We start from the raw sequence: 26,143 nt of genomic DNA, 5'->3' as shown, positions 1-26,143 counted from the left end.
AAGGAGAACTGTTTGGGTGTCTACTGGGTTACAAAGCAGAACTAACAGTAAGTTGCTAGTGCTTCCACACACTCTTACAGATATCCCTTCCTGAAGGAATGCATCAAGCAAGTGTAAGTTAAGTCCATCATCATGGTAACAGTTCTATCCTGCTTCTTGATCCATAAGAGGAGACCAATACGTGCAACTGACCTGGAAAGTATTGCCATTTTTTCTGCAAGCAGGTCTAGCTACAACTATCCGTTTCATCTCAAAGCCAGATTGCTAGAAAATGCTTCACTTCAACAACCCCTTTATGCCTGATTTACAAGACGGGCACCTTTTATGCAAACACGTTAACCGCCCTGATTTACATTTAAAAGAAAGATGGCAGTGTCTTGGGCACATCCTTCTTTCATTGCCTCATCTCCGGAAAAGAGCCTGAAGCAAGAAGCATTCCCCTCTGCCAGCTAAAACCTTTTGCCAAAATATTAAAGGTGCCCGATGCAGTCAGAATTCCGCAGAAACGACTCCCCAGCACACAGCGATCAGAAACCCAGCAGGGAAGCAGCGACTTCGCACGTGCCCTGGCCACTCTCCAGCGGGGGATTCCAGTTGGGCCTTTGCCATGCTCGAGTTCCTGTTCCTCAGCCGCTCACGTCCCCTGGGCCCAGCCCTGCCAGCAGCACACGTTCGCAGCACTTCCCTGCACCAGAGCAGCAGGAACAAACAACACACAGATACCTGCAAGATTCAGCACTCCCTGCATTGCAGAGCAAGAGTTAAAAGCCTTGAACAACAGATCCGCCTGCGTTAATGGGTATAATCTTCTCCCTCTGTTGTGCAATGTTGATATTAAGATGTCACAGAAACCGGCAGACTGTCAGAGGTTATTCTAAAGGCAGTTTTCTGTTACTCTCACCTTCTATTTGGTTTCCTTCTGAGGAAACCAATCTAGCCACAACACGACTGAATTCCAGGCTATCACCTTGCACCAGCGCCAAATGCACGGCAACACGCCGCCGTGCAGAGCTGTGGGCGCTGTACTGGGCCCTTATCTACAGCACATCAAACCCCATCCTCCGTCACCCACTGCAAGATGATAGCCACCCTTTTCAGCTGCAGGCAGCATAAGGAGTTTCGGGTAATTAACTGTAATAGGTTTGTGCTTTTCTGCATAAAGTTCACCCAGCAGAAAATGTTTATACAGTTCTTTCTGCGTGTGTGTGATTCTGGGTACTGGCTGCTAAGAATGAGCCAGCTATTGGTAGCAAAATGAAGGTGGGCAGCCAGGATAACCCCAGTGCTATATTCTGTCCATGTTCCCTGTGATTTCAGGAGCTCTCTGTCAAAGCTGTCACGTATAATATTTTTCTGACACTACAGTGTTTTTTTCTTTATCTACAGAGAAACTGATCCAGCAAGCTTTTCATCTGCTGGGTTTGATGCCTGTAATTTCATTAAAAGAGAGAGAGAGAAAGAGTCTGCAACACTGGAATGTTTGGCTCGTTCTGCGGTTCACATCATTCAACTCTAGGTTGTCCAGACTGTCTCCTCTGAGTATGCCATCAGCCTCCAGCCTCTCTCCCCTCCGCAAAATACCTCTGAGTCTCGTCTAAGTCCCTCCGCTGCCATTGTGCCAAACAGCTGCAAATGTTCCTCTCTTCTACTGATCTATTTATCCTTCTTCATCTATTCCCACTTTTTCACCTGTCTTCTCTGGTATCTCTACATGTATGTCCATGGACAGCTGAAATTGAAAGGATCCTCTAGACAAACTGCAACCATTTTTTCCCCTGGTTTCTTTTCCACTTTGAGTGACCCGTTTCTGTACATCCTTTTAAATTAGGCTACCACTGTTGTCGCCAAGATATTAAACTACATTGTCATTGTACCTTTGCCCTCACTTGTCAACACCAACTGTCAAAATCATTTCTCTTCATCATTGTATCAGTTATGTCACCCCCAACCTCATGCCTTTAAGTTCTTCTGTTGATCCCCTTCCTTTTAATAGATCTTCACTTATGTGCATGTCATATTCCTGCTCAAAGCAGCCAGGAAGATGGAAGGCTACTTGATGTGTACATTTAGCACAGAAGAAAATGTATTCATACAGTGACATGACTTTCCTCTACCCCAAATCTGTGCATCAATGTCATTAACCAGGACTGTGACCTCTTCAAAGCAAGAGCTGCACTGCTACCACACAGAGCACTCAGAGTCCTGACTTGCTAGATATCTCCAGTGATGATCACTGGCACAATGAAGGATAACTGCCCCTGATTTCTTATGGTTACAATTCATAAATAATCAATTTAAACATGTTAGATCTGCTGTGAAGAAGTCTGTTCCTTTTCTTTTTCAGCTGCTACACTGCATGAAAATGCTGACCTTTCATCAGGACGATTAAAACTATCTAGAAACCTTCTTTCAAGAGGTAGAGTGGGGTGAGTCTCTGGACAAACTAGACCCAGGTGACTGGCTGTGGGCTATATAAAAACAGAGGTCTAACTCCAATGCCAAAGTTGTAACACATACTGATTTATTTATTTATTTGGACTGTGTGTAGCCCCATTCATTACATTTATAGAGAAAAAAAAATCTTGCGCTGACTGCTATGAAAACCAAGGCCAAGTTTGTTTTCTTAGTCTTACATCTGTATGACAGAATACTCTGATCCCTTTCTTTTCCTGGAATACAAGCAGGTTTCATGTTTCCTCTGTGTATAATAAAAGTAGTTACCCTCTGGCCAACTCAGATTGCTGTTTCTGAAAATTGTTTTTCTCTCTGGTTTTATTGGGCAATGTAATTATTTGAATTGCAAGAGCACTGTCTGAACAAAGTCTGGGATATCAAACCTATCAAGTCACAGGTTTCCTAGAAAGTCAGGAGCTGTAACAAAGCCTTCCACAACAAGCCAATAAAATCGCAGCCTCTCAAAGAACCACTTTGCACTGTTAAAATGTCCATTTCAAACCCAGTGACCCAGTTCTGGGTAATTTTAATATTTTACATGCAGGTTAAACAGAAAATATTTTATATAACTGAATGCTATACATAATAGTAGTTATGTTATATGGAAAACATAAAATAGTTTTTATGTCATAGAATGTTTTATGTTTATTTTATAATAGAAAATATTTCTGTAAAACAGAAAATGTCTCTATTTGGCTCTAGAAAGGCAGGAACAGAAAATAGGTGTCAGAGGGAAATCTGAACAAGTGGTTGTCTTGTTTAAAAGCAGGTGATAAATATGTCAGCAAACTGGGACAATGAAGTCACACTCTGCCACTTCTCGTATGAATCTGTAGCAGGGACTGACAGGATATTTGCTTTGCAAGAATAGTCCTTGTAAGATATTCTAATGCATGAGGCACTTTTTGGTTGGTTGGTTGGTTGGTTTGTTTGTTTGAGCTTCTTCAGCTTTCTCTCGACCGCCCCTACTCAGAATCCAGACCCTCCCTACTTAGCAGCAGACAAAAACAAAACAAACAAAAAAAAAAAAAAAACAGACCTCCCCCATTTCTTGTCTCCTTGTAGGGAAAGGATCTCACCTGCCATACACTGGCTAAGGCTCTGCCTTCAGTCATTGTGGTTTTGCACCTCTGCCAACAGCTTAGAAGAGACCTGGTGCTCCCCCTTCCCCAGCATTTTAGCCCATTTTGATAACTCAGCCTAGTCCCAGCCTGGCAGTGATCTTCCACTAGGACCACACTCATACTGGGGAGTCTTTCTTGCAGAGTTTTGTATGTTAGTTTCCTCCAGCCTGAGAGAAAAACAAACAAAAAAAAAAAAAAAAAAAAACCCACAGCCAAAACACAGAATCTAGACAAAGCGGTCTTAATTTTTCTCCTGTCACCTGCAGCAGCTGTACAAGCAGCCCATTTTTCCATCCATCCAGTTATTCTCCTGTAACTTCCACAGGTGGCTCCTTGCTGCATGGCCCCTATTCTGTTCTGTCATTCAAATTCTCTGTGGCTTATTACACTCCCTTATTTTTAATTACCCGATTTCACCTCGTTCCTACTCTTCATATTACGTGCCAAACTTTGACCACACTCATGCTCTTTGTTGAGGCCTCACATACTCTTTGAAGGAAAAAGTCTATTAAGAACTAAGCCCTGCTGCATGTGGCTCCTCTTCTTAGGCCACTTAAAAAATAATTGGTCTAGCATTTCCAAGAATCCCACCCCAGGCTTCAGAGACAGGCAGGCCAATCTTGTACATTGTATTTTTAAATTTCAGAAACATGTTTTGATTGAGATAGCTCTGTTTTTTGATTAAAGTAAAAAAAACAAGTGGAGCAGAGCCTCTCAATAATACTAAACTTGTCACTTCACAATGCGTGCAATAATTTAACATTGTGTGCTCAGCACGCATGAAGTAACAAGCATTTCTTATTAATGCTGTATTCGTAATGGTATGTCTGAGCTGTACAAACAAAAGATAATTGAGTCAAAAAATGAAATAAAATAAACACAGTTCTCCAGAGTGCAGAGTTTGAATAGAAGGATTAAAAGGAGTCTGACCCTCTCTTTGCGAAAATATTGGGATAAGCCAGATAGACTCCACGAAAGCTAGCATCATGCCAGTGGCTTCAGAGGGCTTAAACTGATTCCAAGCGTTCATATGCTGACACCTTACAATACATATTAAACTATATATATATAAAAAAAATATATTTGGATTTTATTGTCCTTCATATTACACAAACACATAAATAAAAGTCTTAAGGCTCCTAAGTCTACTGAAATACCTGATTTCTTAAATGATTTCAGTCAACCCTTAGACACAAGGATGGAAACCACGTATGAACCTGAGCCTCAGACAGTCACTACTCCATACCACATACAAATCCATTTATGAATAAATGTAATATAGGAAATATGACATATAATGCTGTATGAGAAGAATAGAAAATAAAATAGTTGGATGAAATTTTCTAAAAATCAAGAAAGGTCCCGGAATGAAGACAACTTTTTCAAGGATGTGGATATGAGGAAGAGGCATTAGATCACATGAAAGGATTGTTTGCAGTCAAGGCAGAAACTGGGTTAACCACTGGCAACCTTTCAAGCTAATATCGGTAATATGGTCTTAGCACCAAGGACCAGTAATTTTGGATTTAACACCCAAGAAAACAAAAGAGAACATGAAAGAATATTTGCACATCCCATTTAAGTGTGAGACTTAACTGAAGACACTGGGGTCTCTGTCAAAATTAGTGACACCCTAGAAGCTTCATTTTCCATTAGCTGCAGAAAAAACCTTTCAGCCGTATTGAATGGCAATAGCTATTATACATGCTTGGATGAGGCAGCTTCATTTCTCATTTTATCAAGCTGGTGTTCTCTTCTTTACAAATGCCCTTCTATCCAAGTGCTCAGAAAGCTACTTTTAAATACTCTTATATTTTCAGAGGTGCACACTAGGTTTGCCATTTTCATCCAAGACAGTCATTTTAAACTGATGAACCTTTAGCTATGATGATCTAAAGGTCATCTAGGGAGCGCTGCTTTCCACATAACTGCTTCTCACCATATACTCAACTTCTATGCAGATGACTTACTTCTATACATAACCAATCCATTCTTTTCTTGTCAGAAAACATTTTTATTTTACTCCAATCATTCTCACACCTCACTGGCTGCTTGGGCTAAAAATGAACTCAGTCTTTCCTTTCTCTGCTGGCAGTATTTCAAGTGGAAAAGTATTCCACTATCTCAGTAATTTGGTATATTCCTAGGGATTCTTCCAGCCCATTGCCATCTAGTAGAAACATCATGGATGGTGGTAAATAGAAGCTCCACCGACCTTCAAAATTTATCATTCCTCTTCCCAATTCACTACCAATGTTTTTGCCATTCCTGCTAGACTTGAGAATTGCAGAAAGATTTATTGCCTTAGTGCTGTGCTACAGCTTCAAACATCTGAAAAGTAACTTTGCATTTTAGAAAAATGTGTTCCCTTCCCCTCCCTCTTTTTTTTTGAGTGATCTAAGTTCAGTGTTTTCATGATTTGTGTCCATAAAATAGAATTCTAACTTGACAGAAATTCTAGCTGCATAGAAGCTTATGGTAATCAAATTAAAAACATGCGCGCGCACACACACAAATAATAATAATAATAATAAAAAGCCACTACCTTTTGTATTTCTAAACCCACATCTTATTAGGTAGGATTTTTAACTAAAAAGTGACATATTTTGATTCTTCATATTGATTTATGCCTTGTTTAAAGACCACTGGAAAAAAAGAAAAAAGAATAATCAGAAATATGGTGCAGCTTTACCTTATGATCTAAGGCATTTTTCCTTCTTTTTTTTTTTTTTTTAACCACAACTACAAACACAAATTTCCACTTGGGATAAACACAAAATTTTTCTCAGTTAAATTACTGAATTTTTGGTATCATCAGGGTTTATGTTTACTTATGGCCACATCCATTACTTTTTTGAACTTTTTTGGTCAGTGGGAGAGATGAAACTTACCAACAAAACGTGAGCTGCCTCTTATGGCAAACAGGCATGTATATTGTACTCCTCTATCCCAACAGGATCAAAATAGTCCTAGGCTTTTCTACTTCTAAACCTCTTATCAGCATCAATCCATAGCTCATGTTTGATCTTCATTTTGCAGACTTCTTTCATCAGTGACTTCACTTGCTAAACTAAAGCCTGCCAAACACAGTGTCGCTCATGCCATTCCTATGTTCTTATCGCTTTCATTAACACTTTGAACGAAGGGGAAAAGATGGGCAAAATCCAGCTGGTGACCAGTCACCATTGGTATTCCCCAGGGGTCGGTGCTGGGGTCCATCCTCTTTAATAGCTTTATTGATGATTTGGATGAGGGAATTGAGCGCACCCCCAGTAAGTTTGCAGATGACACCAAGTTGGGGGAAGTGTTGATCTGCTGGAGGGTAGGAAGGGCCTGCAGAGGGACCTGGGCAGGATGGGTCGATAGGCAGGGGCCAATGGGATGAGGTTCAACATGGCCAAGTGCCAGGTCCTGCACTTTGGCCACAACAACCCCATGCAGTGCTACAGGCTTGGGGCAGAGTGGCTGCAAAGCTGTTCAAAGGGAAAGGATCTGGGGGTGCTGATTGATGCTCGCCTGAACATGGGCAGGTGGCCAAGAAGCTCAATGGCATCCTGGCTTGTGTCAGGACTAGTGCAGCCAGCAGGACCAGGGGGGTGATCATCCCCCTGTACTCGGCTCTGGTGAGGCCGCACCTCGAGTGCTGTGTTCAGCTTTGGGCCCCTCACTACAAGGACATCGAGGCCCTGGAGCATGTCCAGAGAAGGGCTATGAAGCTGGTGAAGGGCCTGGAACACAAGTCCTGTGAGGAGCGGCTGAGGGCACTGGGGTTGTTTAGTCTGGAGAAGAGGAGGCTCAGGGGAGACCTCATTGCTCTCTGCAACTGCCTGACAGGAAACTGTGGGGAGCTGGGAGTCAGCCTCTTCTTGCAGATAACCAGTGGTAGGACTAGAGGGAACAGCCTCAAGTTCTGCCAGGGAAGGTTTAGGTTGGAAGTTAGGAGACATTTCTTCTCAGAAAGAGCAGTCAGGCATTGGGACAGGTTGCCCAGCGAGGTGGTAGAGTCACCGTCCCTGGGGGTGTTTGAGGAAAAGTTGGATGTGGTGCTTAGGGACATGGTTTAGTGGGTGACATTGGTAGTAGGGGGATGGTTGGACCAGGTGATCCTGGAGGTCTTTTCCAGCCCTAATGATTCTGTGATTGCTGTGCTTTGGAAACAGGACAATTTCTTGTGCTCTCAAAGAAGGAAGATTTCCAGGCTCTCACTTCATTCAGCAGCCACTACCCCTTGGAACCTCTGCTCACCCTCATGGGGCAACCACCTTGGTTGGTTTTGGAGACCTATTCTGATCCTGCTGGAAATTCTGCTGTTTCTAGTGCCATCCAGCAATGGGAGCTCTGTCAGGGAAGCTGAAATGCTCCCAGTCACAGAGTAGCAGGAGCAAAGGCTGCTTTACACCATCTGACCTTAAGACTTGGTAAGATGAGAGAGAATAGGAAGAGAACCTTGTTGCCTACTCAGCTCCTAACTGAAGAACATCCACAGATCTCAGCCATTAGAAAAAAAGCCACCATTATCCTGTGTCCTCCACAGGCAAAGGCATCACTTCCAGGTGTAAGATCTCTTTTTCTCTCACTACGAGAGTCTGTCTAAAGCAACTTGAGTCCTGGCTGTCACACTTATCAGGAAAGCATCTGCACCAAATGGCTTTATCAGAGCCTTCAGTTTGCCTAACCTGCTATTTTCCACATACACAGCAGCCTGCGCCAATTAAAATTACAGGAAGTCTCACAGCATATCACACTAGCTGCTTTTCAGGTCCAAACAGATCAGCTCCCCTCACACAGTATCACACCACTGTGTCCATGCAAAGCGTGATTTTGAAGGCATACTATACAGCTGACATGCTGACCTTTCCCTGAACACAGTACAGTGCTTTTCTCTCTCACCCTGCCCAGCTTAAAAATAAATCCTATAGAAAATGCAGTGAGTTTGGTGGGCTTTATTTCTATCACTCTTTTCATTCAAATCTCAGTGTGATAAAATAACTATACCTTTTCCCAGTTCTACATGTGGGCTTAGGTTGAGAAGCAGAGCTTCTGTTAAGCTCATTTATCCTATTCCTTCTCCTTTTGCTCAGAGGAGTTCTTAGTAGAATGTAGCTATTTGGAGGTCAAATCAATTATTGTAGTCTAGGATGCCATTTCTAGACTGGAAATGAGAGCACTTTCAGTTTAACAAGGCTTAATAGAGGTTGTTAAGGGTGTCTGACATTTTTTGACCTTTGCTCTTCCATCTCAGAGTTTGAATAGGTCTGATTTAATTAGACAAAATCAGTATAAGAATGAAAGCAAGTGCAAAGGCTCAGAAGAAAACAAGCATAGGGAAAAAAATAAAATTGCTACTTCAATAACTTCAAACTGCAGCCAAACAAATCATGGTTCACACTGATGAGGACACAGAGCCAAGAGGAGGACTTTAACTGGTTAGAAAGCATGAAGATCATGCTAGCACTATGGTTTTGAGAACATTGACAACCCTCACCACAAATTTACCTCCTGGAATTAAGGCTAAGCAAAATCTAAATGTGGATCCAGTCTATGCATTTATTTATTTATTCCCAAATATAGTCAGTCTTTGGAAGTGTCCATACAGTAGCACAAAAGTTTTTTCTCTGCTTGGCCATCTCCTCTGCCTGTGCTTGGGGATTGTTTTCCCTCTGAAGGGGTAAGCATTTCCTTTGAGGGGAAGAAAGGACAGAAATCCAAATAGTCAGAAGTTCCCAGACTAGCAGAAAGCCTTGGGGTCCAACACACGATCTCTCTGTTTGGCTAGGAGACAGAAAGACAGGCACTGACATCAGGTTAAGATGCATTTCAGAAGTTCATGATTCGTGTAACTCCCTGAGTAACTGACTGTGTGTCAGCTGGGGTGGAGGGGTTCAAAAACCATGTTATTTTCTTACTGTTCCTTATTGGAGTGTTAAGTGGGTAGTTTACTCCCAAATGTCACATTTAGCTCCCGCATAGAACTGGTGCACTCCGTCATGACCCTAACTTTTATTATTTTCACCTGCCCTTCTTCCACACATTATTGCTACTTCTATTGTCTCATGTCCTAAAAATAAAGGGACTCTGAAATAAAAAATAAAAAATAAATCCTTTCTCTGCACCTCTGGAAATATATATATATCACAAATAGAGCTTCCAAAGTTTTATAATGTCAAAGCTATGATAGGAAAATTATACTGTATTCCAGGTCTAGGTTATTCGAACAAACGTAAACAAGACTTTGCAACTGGTAAAATCAACACAGCAGCAGCCCACATTCTACCATTAAATAGCTTATTTATCTGTATTACTGTCAATACATTCTTAGTCAGAACAACGTCCATTCTGTAATATTAAGGTCAATATCTTGGGAAAGAAAAATAAATGATAGAGGACTCAGTTCTAATATTATTTTCAACTGCTTTCTGGAAATCATTACATCATTTTGGGCTGTAGGCTTGAATTGTCTAACCTAATGACAGTCCTGTCTCTCAGACCTAAGCTGTAGGTGTACTCACATAACATGAATCATTCAGAATATATTGCAGCAAAGTTGTGCAGGTGGGGACAGATGCACATACAAACCCACACTGTAACTGGAGGCAAAAGAAAATAAACAAGGAACTGGTAATACCGAAAAAAAAAAAAACAAAATGTGTATTAGAAAATGTGAATTTCAGTTTGGTGAAGAGGCAGGTCTTTTGGAATGAGCAGAATACAGCACACAGCATGAGTCGGTGCATCAGACACTTCATAACGTTTTCACAAGATTCTTCCTCACAGATGCCCAGGACAAAAGTCAAACTGCAGGCTGTCAGTGACAGTTGTAATGAGATGTCTAACGCACAGATGAGGGAAATAAGAGTGAAAAATAAACAGAGGAGCTTGGCAACAGATCATATATTTGTAAGCCAAATAATAGCCTTTGGGCCACTAACAAAAAAATGAGGAGTTTGTATTGGGCAAGGGCTCTGCAACCCTTAGTGTGGTTAAACTAAAAGAAAATTCAGGCACCTTTTGCATGGTTTTGTGCCAAGAACCAAAAATACCTGCAGCTCTTTTTTTATGAAGCCATATATAGGCCTGAATTATTCCAGTGGGATGACAATTCAGTCCACATTTTTTGAAAGAAAGTAAAATAGGGACTTGGCCTTGATGTCTGCCAGGAACAAAACTGAGTTTTAGGCAGATTCTTCCTTACCTCTTCTGAAGAAACATCAAGGTTTTGCTGCCAGCAAATTACAGCTCAGGGACCTGGGACTTTGTTTGGCCCACACAGAAGAAGTGCACTAAAGCTACTGAAACCAAATATTTGTTTTTTACAACATTCATAGGAAGCTGGGACTCTTCAAAGGAAGCATAGATCTCAGATGTATCTCCAGCACTATTTGAAAATTCAGCATTGCTCAATACCAACAATTGCTGAGTATTCAGTTTGATATGCTAAAGAATTAATTATCATCCATGACTAACTCCTGAAACCCCATGCCTGAGACCAAGTTTCTCCTGTGGTTTTTTTGATGCTTTCTCTGAATATTTTCACTGTTTTCCTATTGTAGCAATGAATACAATACTAATATTTTGATTTCCCGAGACACTGCATCAGAGCCATACAGTAAATACAGACCTTAATTCAGATTTATTCTCATGGGTCTCAAGAGAGAAGGTTTTCAGTTCAGGGGGATTTGACAGTCCAGCAGGAATACCTAATAGAAATTTTGGTTTAATAGCTTCCATAGCTCTAAGGCGTCCTGCAGTAGTTTATTTGTGTTTACCACAAGCTCACTCATTAGCCAAACCCTCTGGCCATCAACCAAATTATTCCGCGCTCTTGGGAAATATGGACATTCACTTCCATTTAATCTTTAGATGGAAATTAATGAACTCATTTCAGCAACGGAACTCTTAAACCACTGCTTATTTCTTCCAGAAGCGCCAAAATACAAGTATTGAAACATGAAATAATCTGAAATTTGTGATGTTATGTCCCTCCTAGAGCAAAGGAGCAAAGTAGGGCCTTCTTCTCTGTGTCTCAGGAAGGCCTCAGGGAAGAATGACAGACTCACAGAATGGTTGAGGCTGGCATGGACCTCTGGGGGTCATATGGTCCAGCCCCTTGCTCAAGCACAGCCACCTATGGCAGCTTGCCCAGGACCATATCCACATGGCTTTTGAGTATCTCCAAAAGGTGGGAGATTCTACCACATCTCTGGCCAACCTGTGCCAGCGCTCAGTCATCCTCACAGTAAAGACATGTTTCCTGATGTTCAGACAGACCCTCCAGTCTTCCAGTTTGTGCCCAGTGCCTCTTGTCCTGTCACTGGCCACCACTGAAAAGAGCCTGGCTCCATCCATTGAACCCTCCCTTTGGATACGTACATATATTAATGAGATCCCCCTCGAGCTTTCTTATCTCTAGGCTGAACAGTCCCAGCTCTCTCAGCCAGATCACACGTTTTCATGTTCTGAATCCTCCCGAGAATCAGTCACACAGAACACAAGTGGAAGATCAAAATAGTAAACTTTAAAAATAAAAGAAAACTTCACCTTCAGGCCATAATCTGCTCCTTTTAGCCATGCACACACTATCTATACCCATATAACAGTGGCTCTTAAAGAAAAAAGTCCTTTCCCAAACTTCCTGCAATGGTTTATACTCCTAAGAAACTATAGAATTAGAACTCAGTATTTTGAAAATATTATTTCATGGCTTGACCAGAGAGTCATCTAGCATCCCTAGATCTGCAAGCCAGTCATTTTGACAACTGAAGTGTTTCTGTCCTCTTGAGGTAGGCAGTATCTCCAGCTGGAGATTCGCCCTCTGGACTTCTAGTTTACACACAGAAAGTACCAAAATACTGACTGCTGGGACCTCCAGGCACAACGTTGGAAGAAAAAAAATGCAACAAAAACATTCTGTATCCTGAGAGATACCATAAATTGGCTTTTAAGCCACTTAATGCTATTTGTGATTATATCATAAATGGGTAAAATAATTATACCATCCTTTCTGCTACTGCAGGATTTAGCCCTTTGGCATATTTATGCATACAAGCTGTGTCCAAGATAGCCAGCAAGCAACTGGCAGACAAAGATGATATCTTGTACATAATTAAGTTAATTATGTATATGTACAGAACTCCAATGATGTCACTTCTTTTCCTACATGCCTGTGCTTTCTCAATCTAGATGAACATTTTATACTGGTGTTACCCTTACCAAAAGCTATTCAACTCACCTGGAGTCACACCTAATCTTGATTTCGTTCTCACCCTTCCTGAGAAACAAGATTTCCTCCTTCGAGCTTCACAAATAGCAACTGTAGGCCAACTTTGCAACACCCACCAACGCAGCATCAAAGGAGATAAGCGTCTGTTGAAATATTTACAACTCAACTTCCATGCCACAACACAAGACCAATTTTTAAGAAACTTCCTTCTTCTATGTGAGTAAGATAAACACCTATTTGATGGAAAACATATCTAAGCTTTTCTGTGAGGTATGAAATGGGAGTGTGAATGATTCAGAACTAACTCTAACTTTAGGGCTGTAACAAAGGCAATGATAAGAATACAGAGCTGACAATTCCAGTCAGTGAACTCCATCTCTTGATAGAAACTTCACCAACAGGCTAATGGCTGATTTATCTAGAGGGCTAAATTTGCTAGGACTTCAAAAACAAGGTCTCAGGCATCCCTGCAGAGAAAGCAGAGAGAAATTTGTACCAACTCCATTCACACTACAGACAAAATGCACCAGTTCCTAAGCATGTTGCTCTGGGACCTTTCAGTAACCCTTAAGTAAATGTCTACTTATTTATTAAACTACTGCAGGAAAGCTTTGCAATCTGGTACAGACAAGAATTAAAGAACTAGAGAGTCAGGACTTGCTGAGACTGGTATGAAATAGACCAGCATGAAAGACCTGCTTGGGAGACTTGTACAGGTATTCTGCTGGAAGAATTTTGAAGGCAGATTTAGTGAGGTGAAGAGGGTATGTCAGCCGGCATATTACATGCAGAGTGACTGTGTTTGTCTTGAAAACACCCCATCATCCCTCACGTCGCCATCAACACTGCAGCTACATCCAGATTCTCCTGATACTGGGTTCCAGATGATCATCTATGTTGACAGTTTTGCTTAGTGTCAGCTTAAGGCCACGAATACACCCCTCAGCTCAGATGTTGTGGATGTGGCCCACAGTGCGTTAAGCAAGTAAGGCCTATATACCTTCAAAAAGTTGAGTATGAGCTTAGGCGTCTTTGGCACAAAAAAGCAATATTCCAGTCAGCTTCCCCTTCAGCAGAAGGCACAGAATCCTTTGCTGTACTGTACCAGCTTCAGAAACAGTTTTATAAAGTAAAGCCAGGACTAACAGCATGAATAATTGCTATTTCCAGTTACTTTTCACTTTTCTGTGCTGAGTATATCTAGCTAAACTAGTACACTACACTTCTCTGGGAGAAGAACAGAATAATTTTCACCCACTGGAATGACTGAAAAGGGTAAGATGCAAGTCAAGATAATCTGAAACCTCATAAAAATTGCCCAGAAGCATATACTCATTTGCACACCCTTATGCTTCTTTTGCCTCTCCTCCTTTGGCACTCACAAGCACATGCACTCACCATTTAAGCCATCAGGTTTACTCTATTTTCTTTGCTGCTAAATAAGCATTGCTTAGGAAAAAGTAATTTTGGTGTCTTGCTAGACTTATGCATCCACCCTAGAAAAATAATTATATCAAAACAAATCAAATTCCCTAATGAGAACAAGGCTACCTACCTGGGATGAGAACCGAGTTTTTAAATACAGTAATTTTATCAGCGATGGAAGAAATCAGAGTGATGCACTCTTTTATATTTAAAAAAAAAAAAAAAAAGAAGTAAAAAGTAGTCATTGTATTGGTCAGACTAAACCAGAGTTCTAGTACAGCTTTCAGAAGTGCCTTAGGCAAACTTCAATGTGTTTTAGTGACAAAAAGTTTTAAATTTACCTTGGGTATCACAGAAAGGTACAGCTTCCTAGTGACAACAAGTAATTCCACAGTAGATATCAATCCCTATGTTTAAGGCTCAGAATATATCTGACTACTGAATGGAGAAGAGACAGCCAGGTATTTGCATCAGGCAAGGAAACAGTAGAGATCATATAATACTTATACAGTGTTTAACAAACAGAACATTAACATTTGCAAAATAGTATGGTCATATATCATCTTGTTAATGTGTGCAGAAAAATGGGCTGCTGCTCTTCAGACATCTGGTATGCCTCAAGACAGCCATGAAAATTGTAAAGGTCCTAGTGGAATGAGATAACAACCCGAGAAGAAAGAGGATACTACTTATACATAAAAGAGATTTCAAAAGTCTCTATATGGAAGCTACTTACCTTTCATTCTGTCCAGTTGTTGGGAAGCCTTTGGCATATCTAGTTAGAAAGGGGCCTGGACAATATCTGAGGAAAAGAGCTGCTTGATTTTATGAGAGTAAATGCAGTGAAGAAGGTATAAGAAAGGTGGTGGGGAAAGGAGGGGTGTGTGTGTGTCAAAAAAACAAGGATTGACAACTCAGATCACCTTATATAAAAATTAGTGCATGATATCACTGGAACCTTGTCCAAGAAAGCAACTCAATGCCGGCCTCAGAGATGCCTTCTCATATGGAGCAGCTACCATTTTAGAGCTTTTCAGAGCAGGACCCTGAGGCAGAAAAAAGAAAAACAAGGTAAGGAAAGAGACTGCAGCTCCATGAGAAAGGAGATGAAAGTTAGAAAAGCACTTTTAGAAGTGGCAAAACTGAGTACCATCTCAGAAATGGGATCAGGAAACTAAATCGCTTGAGGAGAGCCTTCCTGAAGGTTCCTCTTGATGCTGCTGAGTCCTCTTGTTGAAGGATTTCCAGATAAGGCATTTTGCTTTTATTCCTCTCAGTAAAGCATTAATTGAGAGGTATGATGTTGAGGCAATGAGACGGTGTACGTGGGCTTATTAGCATCCACGATAATCACACATAGGGGCAATTTTTGAAGCCCAGTTTCAACAGTTCTGCACTATAAAAAGCTGATAGAGAACCTTAGAGTCCAAATAACAGAAGCAAAAAAATCCCCTCGGGGATAAGGAAGAAAAGAGATCAAGATAATGAGTACTTATCATCTAGAGAATTGTTTATGCTAAGCCATTTATGCTACAAATCTTGATTAAGCATTTCAAGAAAAAGCAGCAGAGGGAACTCATTCTCAGCCATGGACTGCACAAGTGAGCAGAGGAGGGTTTAGGTCAGCCCCCCTTCCTCCATCAGGTGAGAAGGGAGATTGGAGGAGATATGGTGCAGATGCAGTGTAAACAAGTACTTTGGATTAGGCACAGAACTGTGCAATCACTCAGGGTGATTTATTTGCTGAGAAACACGGGAGGTGCAAGAGTTCAAGTCCCTTAAGCATGGGTGATGCATGCACAGAAGCTTGTAGAAGCTTTACTTTTTGTGCCTCAAAATTGTTCCTAGCATTTACTACTCTGCTGAAAGAATACTACTGGGTTTCCAGAATAGAGCTACTATTGCAGAGTAAGAAGGAATCCTTTCTTCATTGAGAGAAGTTCATACAATGCCATTCCCTTACAGATAATTTAAGAATCCCACAGATGGTCCAAAATATTTTTATTGCACATTCCTTAACTAGATTGTTTCAGTGCTTCTACCACAGCTCTTCTTTGGGCCCTCTTCTTCACAGTGCTGAACAGTTCTGTTTTCTGATGTATAATGTGTCCACAACTTGATAAAGTGAGAGGTATAAGTTTAAATAACACTTTCGGAAGTTAATAAAAACATTTCAAGTAAGGGGCAAGAATCTAATTAAATGCATTTCCCAGAGGTAAGCATTTCTAAATATTTATTTCCTTAAAACATCAGACAGCTTTGTATGACTTGTGACAGTAGTATATACAGGAAATATGATGTTAAGGAAATACTGCATGGGTAATTAAAGAAATATTATAGATGTTCACCTCACTGGAGAAGGAGGATGAAGACTTGACTGGAGGAAGCAAGGAAGGCTGATTCTCCACACAGAAGAGAGCATCCAGTCCAGACAGCCAATTGTTGAGAACACACACACACAAAAAAAAAAAAAACCACACACACACACCACGGATGTTAACAAGGACTTGGATTTTCCAGTGAAGCAGTTACAGCAGGGGCTGCCCAGTACAAGGGTCCCGTACCACAGAGCAGAACCTCTCCCTGCTGACCTCAGGCAACCCCAGAGAAGGAAAAGCCATATCAGTCCCTCTCCTAAGCTAATCCTTTGATTTCTTCCAAAGACTTATCTAAAAAGGACAATTAATGCTAATTGCAGGGTTTGATTTTTGAAATGAAGTGCACAAGCCTCTATCTCTACAAAACTGGCCCCTATTAAATGCTAAAATAGAGAAATGAAAGACTTCAGATTTTATTACCCATCCTGAGCCATTAAATACATCTTACAAGCTGTTTTTAGAATTGTTTTTAAGTATTGTTTCAAATTATTTTTAAAATAGCAGTGCTCTGATGCTTCTGAGCCAGACCATGGCTCTGAACGTCTATCAGGGTTCTTAAAGACAAGCAGAAAAAAATGCAAGAGAAATACATTGCTCACTTTGAGAAGACATGCATTTATAAAATGTGTTGGATTGCTCTAAGCCAGTGATCAAAACATGAAGTATGATCATTCTCTCTTTAAAAGAAGTCTCAAAGTAGAATCAATTGCTTTTATTTGTACGACATTTTCAAATACAGCATTTTATTTACTTATTCTAATCCTATACCACACCTTCATTCCCTTTTTACTTATACAACATTCATAAACATTTTGCCTCATTCTCTGGCAGCATATTTTCCATTTCCTCCTTTCTGATGGGTGTCTCATGTGTTAATCTTTATTATGCACTGTGCAACACCTCTAGCCTCAGCTATAGCCCCCTGGGGCCACCCAGGGCTAGGATTTGGTATATCCTGGCCATAGACTAAGTGTTCCTGCAGGTAGCAACAGTGGGTATATAAGTATTGCTATTCCTACTACTAATTATTTGCATTGTGGTAGCTTCCAGATACCTCAGTCACGCAGAAGCATCCTACTGTGGTAAACACTGAGGACACATGATGAAGAGATGCTCCTTAGTCAAAAAAGTCTGTGGTGTAAGATTGCAATGGGAGTAAGAGTCATGCTTAAATAAGCCAGAATCCACAGACTTGCCTTCAGTCAAAGATACAAGAAAAGTGCAATATGTGGTACTATATAGAGTTGGAAGAGTCGGGGGGGGGGGGGGGGGGGTGGAATCCACTCAATAAAAGTTGTGCTGCAACACGAAGTTTTTCAAGTCCACTATAGGAGAGAGAGAAGAAGAAAAAAAATAAAAAAAGCCTGCTCTGAATTTATTACAATACTTTGATTCAGTCTCTTGCCCTAAAAAAAGAATAACCTAATAACCTGTTGATTGGACCTTTCTGTGGACAGTTTGTTTCCAATAGTCCAAGCTCCATTTAAACTAAACACATTACCTAAATTGCATACTAGGAAAAACAGCGGCTGATGTCGATGGAATTAAACTGAAGTAGCACTGGATTAAATGATACCAGAAGCAGATCCATGAATTACACTGCATTTTCTTTTGTCACACATTCCTCAAATGATTCAGTCCACTGGCTGCCAATGCCAAACCTGGCATTTGAGAGCCATGGTCCAACAGAAATGAGTCAAACTAGCCCTGAGGCTGCCCAAAACAAGGTGGGGCCAGATCCTGATGTGGTTATGCATCTTAGCTGGACATGGAGACTCAAACATCCCTTCATAGATAGCATCTCTTCTTTTGGAAAATAATCAGGGAAAACAGACAAAACATTTCTTTACACATTTTTCCCCTCATCATAACCATTTCAGGTGGTACTTGAGCATACAGCCCTTTGTCATTCTTCCCTTTTTAATACTGAATGTTGACCATAAGAAAAAAAGCAAGCAGTTTTAATGACTGACACCTGAGCATTTTACATGTTCTGAGCTGAGGGGTGTGATCATGTTTATGCATTTTCATGAGTCACTTCCAAATACTGTGAGAGCAAACAGGGATTTTTCCCGTCACTCAGAACAGCAAGGAATGCAATGGACAATACTGCTTCAGTGATAAAAGAAAGCCTTTCAGCTTCAGCTGAATTCCATTCATTTCTGAAGGCATGATTCTTGGGAACCTCTCTTTGTACAACAATCTCATTTACAAGGTTTCCTCAATAATATTAATTTCTGGGTTTGCACAGGCATTCAGGCTCAAAAGCAAACTTATTCTGTTCTTAATGTGGTCCTCATTTTTCTCCTTCCCACAAGCTCTTGAGCACATCCCTAAATATCCACATTTACACCCAGTTCCTTGGCTGGCCTTTCACAGCTTTTGCACTTACACCAAGTGAAGGCAACACAGATGGAAAACTTGACTGCTGATTTGAGAACATGTTCACACCAGCACCTTTATGTGACAAGAGGGACAAAAGCCAACATTAAAAAAATGACTGGTCCATTTCAGTTATCGGAATGCTTCCATAGCCTCTTGACTACCTCCCGTACTTCCTGTAGATGAAATTCATTCCTCTCCCTAACCCTGGCAACTGCCTTGCCTCCTTCATCTTGCATAAGTTCAGATCGCCTTGAGCTGCTTCTGTTTTGCAGCTTTCCTGCAAGAGTACACATTAATCACGGAGACAGCAAGGGTCAGATTTGTACCTTTTTCCCACCCCCAAGAAAGTAGTTTGCTTTTCAGATTTTTACTCACAGCTGCAAGAGGCCAACCTAATCCTGCTTTTCATCTCAGTTCTCTAAATGCATGCAAAAAAACAAAAGTCTATTACTGGCATTTTTGCATAGTCCAGTCTTCTGCGTGACACTCACCACTGCACACATTCTCAGTTTCTTTTCTGTTTTCTTTTTCCCCGTGCTGTACACCTGATCCTTGACCAGATCATTTCTCCAACATTATAAAACCTTTATATGTAATGTATCTAGTCCTTTCAAATCAATCTTTAATCACGCCCAAAGGGTCACTAATGCTATATTTTTAAATGTTACTTCTTCTCTGCTATCTATTTTATTATTATCAAGTTTCGGAAGCCAGTCCATGAACTTAGATAACTTTGTTACTCCCCAACATGATTAATGAGGTGATCTTAAATACCGATAGCTCAACACCAACATTTTGAAAAATTGTTTATGTTACAGAGCAACAAAGCAATTTGTAATCTCCACAGAAAGAAACTCCAAAATGGGCTCCATCCAGAGGAGATGTTTCCTCCAGTTAGGTCTTTGTTTATCCTGACGATGACAAAAGCAGACCCTTCACTCAAAGTTGCATGCTGTAGACTTCCGACATGGAGTGCTTTATGTCCACTGGTTTCAGTAAATAAACACAGAATATTTTCCTATGAAGTGAAGATGATCTTTGGATTTGGCTTCTGTATTTATAAAATAAGCTTCCAAATGAAGCAATTTTCCTGGAAGAGTTCAAGACGCTGGACTGTTCCTTTTCTAAACATAGTGAGATACCATACAAGTCAAAGCTGGTTTATTAATAGGTTGTACATGAAGCCAAAAACAAGTTGATTGCATTGAAGTCTGCTTTTAACAGCTACCATCCTAATAGTGACAGCACACTGTACAACACTGAGTCATATTTCCTCCTCCAGCTATTCATATTTTTACAAAATATATAGGCAAATTTCTTCATACAAAGAGGGAATTAACCTGGAACTTCACCTGTCCAATGTTATAAAAGAATAGAGTCAGCAGGTCTAAAAAGCAAGGGTTAAGAGTGTTTAATAGCTTCATTTTCTGTTTTGTGTTGCAGTTTCTTTGCTTGCATCCTTCCAGGTCAGGCTATGACCAGAAATAGAAACTCACATACCATAAAGATTGGATATTTACAGCAATTCCAACTATATCAAAAGCAGCAAGCACCATAACTACAGTGAGAGACTCCCTTGTGAGCATCTCAGCTCAAAGACCTTGGGCAGTTCACATAAGGTTTACCAAAGCCTCTGGATATGAATTTTTATGCCTCCATGATGGTGCACTGTCAAATATATACGTGACCCTAAGTTGTTCAGCAGTCATTTCCCATCCTTTCTGCTGGGAGAAGTTACACAGACAGTCCAGTTTCATGATGCCAACCCACAGTTCCCCAGGAGCTTCCCAGGAGAAACTATGCCTCTCCAATCTGGCACCCAAGACAGACTAACCTTTATCCTTGCCCAAGGATTTGGTGGACAACAGTGCCAGGATGCCTGAACAGTCAAATTGCAGTCAAATTTGCAAAGAACTTGCAAATTTCCAAGTTCTTTGGCATTCAATGCTTCCCTTTTGTGAACAGCTATGGTACCTGTCCCACCTAGCTGCCTCATCTCTTCCCCTCTCCCCAACGCTGCTACCCTCAAACAGCCTTGTTAGATAAGAAAGCTGGGAAACAGATAGAAGGAATTGGACCTAGATCTACAAAGGGAATTAAGGTTTCTCAAGAGTTTCTCAAGAGTTTTGCATGTTTCTATGAAACTCTAAGTAAATTTCTCAGATATCAACGTTTATGCATGCAAACTTCTGTAGAAGAAGGAATTTGCATGCCTCCTTTTACTCCTCCCAGCACAGATACTGCAGGAAAGTCCCAGCAATCAAAGAAAGGAAATACAGTATATACATGCTGGTCTTCAGTGTCCAGACTGTGTTTTGGGAAGAAAGAAATCCTTATTAGAATATGTACATTTATTCCCATTAAGAGCAATAGCATTTTCCAAATTTGAAACGTCTGTTTATTAAAGATCGTACAAGCTCACCAGAGGAGAAATGGATGAGAGGTGAAGTGAACGGGAGTTTAGTGATGTTCATTGTCCTAATTACAGTGAATAATGTTTTGGCAGAGTGAATAGAGTTCTGATTGTTCCAGGAACTTCTAACAATCAACAGACTATTATCCCACTTAGTCATACCAAAGACCTGATCTTCCAGTCCAGCAAAGCACGTAGGATGGGCTTAACTTTAAACACTTGAACAGTCTAATTGACTTGTTTGGCATGACTGCAGTGCTGAGGAATGAAGCTGAGACTTGGGTGCAGGTGCTCCTGCTAAAAGGTTTCCCAATCTCCTGCATACTGAAAACACTCCAACCTACATTTCTTTTTCCCCAGGCCTCTGTGGTATACTCCCTGCTGCACATTTAGCTGAGCTATGGGCCTGTGGGAACACTCACTATCAGGGTTAATTTGAAGAAGAGGGAGGCAGCTCCAATTGTCAGCAGCATGTAAGAAAACAGACACCCAGAGAAGGTTATGGAGGACTCCCAGCACTTTGGTTCTAAGGGCCTGCCCGTCATTTGTTAATACTTTTCAACCTCCAAGATTTCTACCGATAACCTGGCTATTTAGCAGTCAGTTACCTTTCCATGTCTACATTTGCATGGAGGGATGTGACTGCAGTCACAAGCATCATCTCCAGGTGGCAATAATGCAGCTCACTCAATGCAAGCCCTCAGCTGCAAGTCACCAGTAAACATCAACCACTGCAGACCAGGCTGTCCTTACGTGACTCCCCCTCAAGTGCTGTAGTCAGCCACATTTCCTTGAACAGAGCTGGTGGGGCACCCTGCCACTCATGGGACTAGTACATCTTCATTTGAAATTTCACAATTTACTTATGGTTACTTGCCCAAGAGCACAGTGGAGCAATGAGCCACAAGAACCCATCACTTAGGAATGGTCGGAGAAGGTTGGGAGACGTAGAACACTGACTTTATTTGCAGTATTCATAAAGCTGATAGATAGATGAAAGTAGACTCATGAGGTTCACCCCCACTTTTGCTCGCACTGAAAACCTGTAGCCAAATGCAAGCTTCATGAAAGGGTAGAAAAATTTTAAAAATTTCCACGTCTTCACAAAAAAAGTTCCCTTCCCCTTCTCATAAATTCCTTCAATTGATGGGTCTTTTAGGGCAGAGAAAGCTAACAAGGAATAAACCTAGAATTGGAAATCAAATAATCCTATTTAATTTTATAGTTGTTGACACAACTTGTTACATGTGTTTCCTACCAGAATAAATGAAATCACAGTCAACTGATTTCCAAATTACCATATCTATTGTTTCAGAAATACAGGGTGTAAATAATTGCAGTGCAATCGCCTATGTCTGGACCTCTCTCATCCGGAACCGTTATCAGGATTAGCATAAATTACAGTGCCATCTAATAATGAAATCACTGAACACTGATTGTGCCAACTATTTAAACCTGTAATTATTGCTCATTAGAAACGTGTTTCATGTTATTTGCCCCTTACAGGCCCAAAGTTGTTGTTTAAAGGCTCCTGCAAAGAATTCTACAGAGAAGAACATAGAAAATTTTTAGATGATAGGCATAAATTTCACCTGCAAAGTCCATCTGCATGTAAGAAACGTGCTCTGGACACCATTCATTCACCCCTGAAATACGTTTGTATCTGCTACCAGAAAGAAGATGCCATAGGTGAGAACAGGAAACCTCCAATATAATTCAGATATGTACTAACAGTATGTGGTTTTCTACATAAGTGGACAGTGATTAGCTCACAGCATTCATTATTGTAGTACAATTAGTCATCATGCAGCTGACAGACTCCAAAGGAAATAAGCTCCTGACCTAGCCAGAAGGAAGGCTCTCAGCAGATCTTATCATAGCTGGATAAGACTCAGGTGGGGTAAGCAGCTACCCACATCAAAGGCAGTAAAGGACAGATGCCAGAAGCAAAATAAAAATAACTATCACCTTTGCATGCTCCTCTGTTAAGGATTTGCCAAAGACAGTTGTTTAGAATTCATCTAAACCTCTGTAGATCAAGCTTTTTAAAAGATGAGCTGGCTAAAACGGGACTCAAATAAGTGCTCTCTAGGTCTAATAGATACTTTAATCATTTTTCCTTAACAGAAGGAAAGTGATTCATCTTGTGTCATCTTCCTCCTACCACATACGCAAAAACTTTTGCTACAGAGTGGGAAAAAAAAGTAGTTTCTACCACTTCAAAAAGCAAGAAATACAGAAAAGTAAAAGAGGGAAGACTAATACTTAACATTTGGAAAGACTCACCTTGATGTAGAGATTGCAGCTGATATCCATCAGCCTATCCATTTCCCTGATAGGTTCTTCCAGTAGTTGATTCAAATCAGAGTTTAAATTTTCATTCCTGTGACGAGGGGGTTCAGCAAACAGACACAGAAGCAACCCAACTGCTAAAGCACACATTCCCCCAAAGAGACATGGGTCCTAAATACAGCTGCAGATACTGTTAAAGCTAGCATACTCTCAGAAATTTATCTTATATTAACGCTTCACAAAGTTGTAATAATCAATTCATCGCACCCCCCCCCAGCTGCCAAAGACTCAAAGTCTGTCCTTTCTCCAACCAAGAGGTCTTTATATTACTTACCATAGCTCCTGGGGCAGGGAGATTCTCTGGCCTCCTGATAATGGAGTGATCCTGCCCAGCTGTCAGCAATTTGCACCACTACATATTTCTGTGATAATGTTCTGACGCAAGGTCAGCAAACCTAATCACTGTATGGGGTGTTTAACTAATTGGTTCTTTACCATTTAATTTCTATCGGCTGTAAGGTATTACAAAACCTTACCAGAGATTGCAATTTGACAGGAGTTAACTATAAAGTAATTGTTGACACTAGGTTCAGGTGAAAAATAAAGAATGAAACTTTATCCTTAAGTGATATGAAAGCAGTTCTTCTTTCTGCATCCCAAAACCAAGCAGGTTCTAAAATAATAAAAAAAAATATTAAAAAAAATCTCTTAAATGGGTGGGAAATCATGCATTCAGAAAACCAGCCACAACTGTTCTGTTAGAAGTTTACAAATAAAGTTAAATAAACAAGGCAAAGCTAATACAAGCCTCTTTGTCCCATTACGCTACCTGCAGGCATTTACCCTCTGACAAAGCTTTGCATGCCTGAATATTGCCTTGCTTATGATTGTAGTCTATGGTATTACTACTACAAGTACTACGATACTTCCACGTATTTGGAATTTGGCATCTGATGGAAGTAATATGTTAACTTGAAGTAAAAAAAAAATGTATTGGAAAGTTCTGATGTATGACTGTTAGCTCAAGATGTCTGCATCAGTAAGCTATCATGAATATTTTTACAGAATTGTTAGTTAACAGAACAACTCCCCCAAAGAGCCATGCTTGGACGATCTTGTCTGTATCTTCAAATGATGTAGATAGAGCCCAAGCATATGTCCATTTCTATCACTAAATAATCTTCAGTAGTTTGCTGGGCACTAAGATGATGTCATTTGGCCTTTCCCTCCAACTGTTAGGCTTTGCCAGATCTTGCAGGTTTATTACTTAAGTTTCTGGAGTGCAAAACAAACAAACAAACAAAAAACACACAGGAAGTTGTATATTAAAAAGAAAATTAGCACTTTGATCATTTATCAGTATCTGTTACTTTCATCCTAGGCTACTCTGCTCTGTGGACTACCCTGGTTTCTGTTGCTTAGTATAATGGATATGCCAAACGAAGAAAACAATATCCATTTTACAAAGAATTGTTAAACTTTGTTAAAACTGTTGAAGCCTTTAAATGACTTGCAGTTTATGAAATAAATTGGTTTTCTTTAACACCTAACAAGATAAACAGCAATTCTATTGAAGTCATTGTTCTGCCTTTCCTCTCTGACAGTGGAAACCACGAATTTTCTTTGCATTTTACTGCAATATTATATTTGGTGTTTTTATTCTATTTTGTACAAATAGAAGTGGTGACGTGTTGTGACAAGAAGACAGACCTCATATTACCATATATTTATACTTTGCAGAAGAAAGGATGGTACATGAATAGGTTTATTAAAGAAGGTGGTTGTCCTTTATGCACATGAGAGGATAAGGCATCAACCAGCTTCACAATTATCTACCCACTACCTATTTGTTTACCCAATTTAACATACAGAGAACTAATCAGAAAGAAGAGACTAGGAAAAGAAGAGAGTCTAAAATAGAAGCAGCTTGCAAATATGTCACTGGAGAACTGTGAGTTTTGCACATATTGGGCAAGACACAATGTCTCTGAACTGACTTCATTTTAATATGGATTAATTGCCTTGCTCATATTTCATTGCAAGGGTTTTTTTAAACCTCTGATTAAGAGTTATCTAAGTATACCTCTAAGGTAGAAAAAGAGCACTGCTGTTCCTGTTGGTACAAGAGCAAACCAACAGTAAATCAAAGGAACTGCGTTAATGATACAAAGCACAGGACTTGTACTGTTTTGGGGTGTGTTTTATATCTCATTTAATCTCATTAGCATCTCATACAGGCTAATAGCCAAAGAAAATTCTAAAGAAAAATTAGGTAAAAATTCCCCTGTTCCCTACTCATTCAGATACAGATGGAAGAAAGGCTACTAGCATCTCCTAGGGCCAGAAGCAAATACTACTTTATTATAAACGTGGAGGGAAAGCCAGTAAATCTTAAAATAGTCAGAGGTACCAGACCTTAAATACATCACTTTTCAATAATCTGAACTAGTGG

General features: G+C 40.4%; 1 long non-coding RNA gene across 4 annotated transcripts in view; it reads right to left on the bottom strand.

Moving 5' to 3' along the window:
* LOC308195360 overlaps nucleotides 1-26,143 on the bottom strand; it is a 118,983-nt gene that overhangs the window by 74,678 nt on the left and 18,162 nt on the right. For 3 of the 4 annotated variants that reach the window (XR_013951432.1, XR_013951433.1, XR_013951434.1), the window contains exons 3-4: nucleotides 24,026-24,966; nucleotides 23,686-23,782 (exon numbers count right to left, since the gene is read on the bottom strand). This is a non-coding gene — a long non-coding RNA (uncharacterized lncRNA). Of the gene's footprint in view, nucleotides 1-23,685; nucleotides 23,985-24,025; nucleotides 24,967-26,143 lie in introns of those variants that run through there. The other variant, XR_013951435.1, reaches the window with a different exon arrangement.

This window comes from Anser brachyrhynchus (genome assembly GCF_964034855.1).
Source record: "Anser brachyrhynchus genome assembly, chromosome: 5".
NCBI classification, from domain to species: domain Eukaryota; kingdom Metazoa; phylum Chordata; class Aves; order Anseriformes; family Anatidae; genus Anser; species Anser brachyrhynchus.
This window is presented reverse-complemented; position numbering and strand designations above follow the sequence as displayed.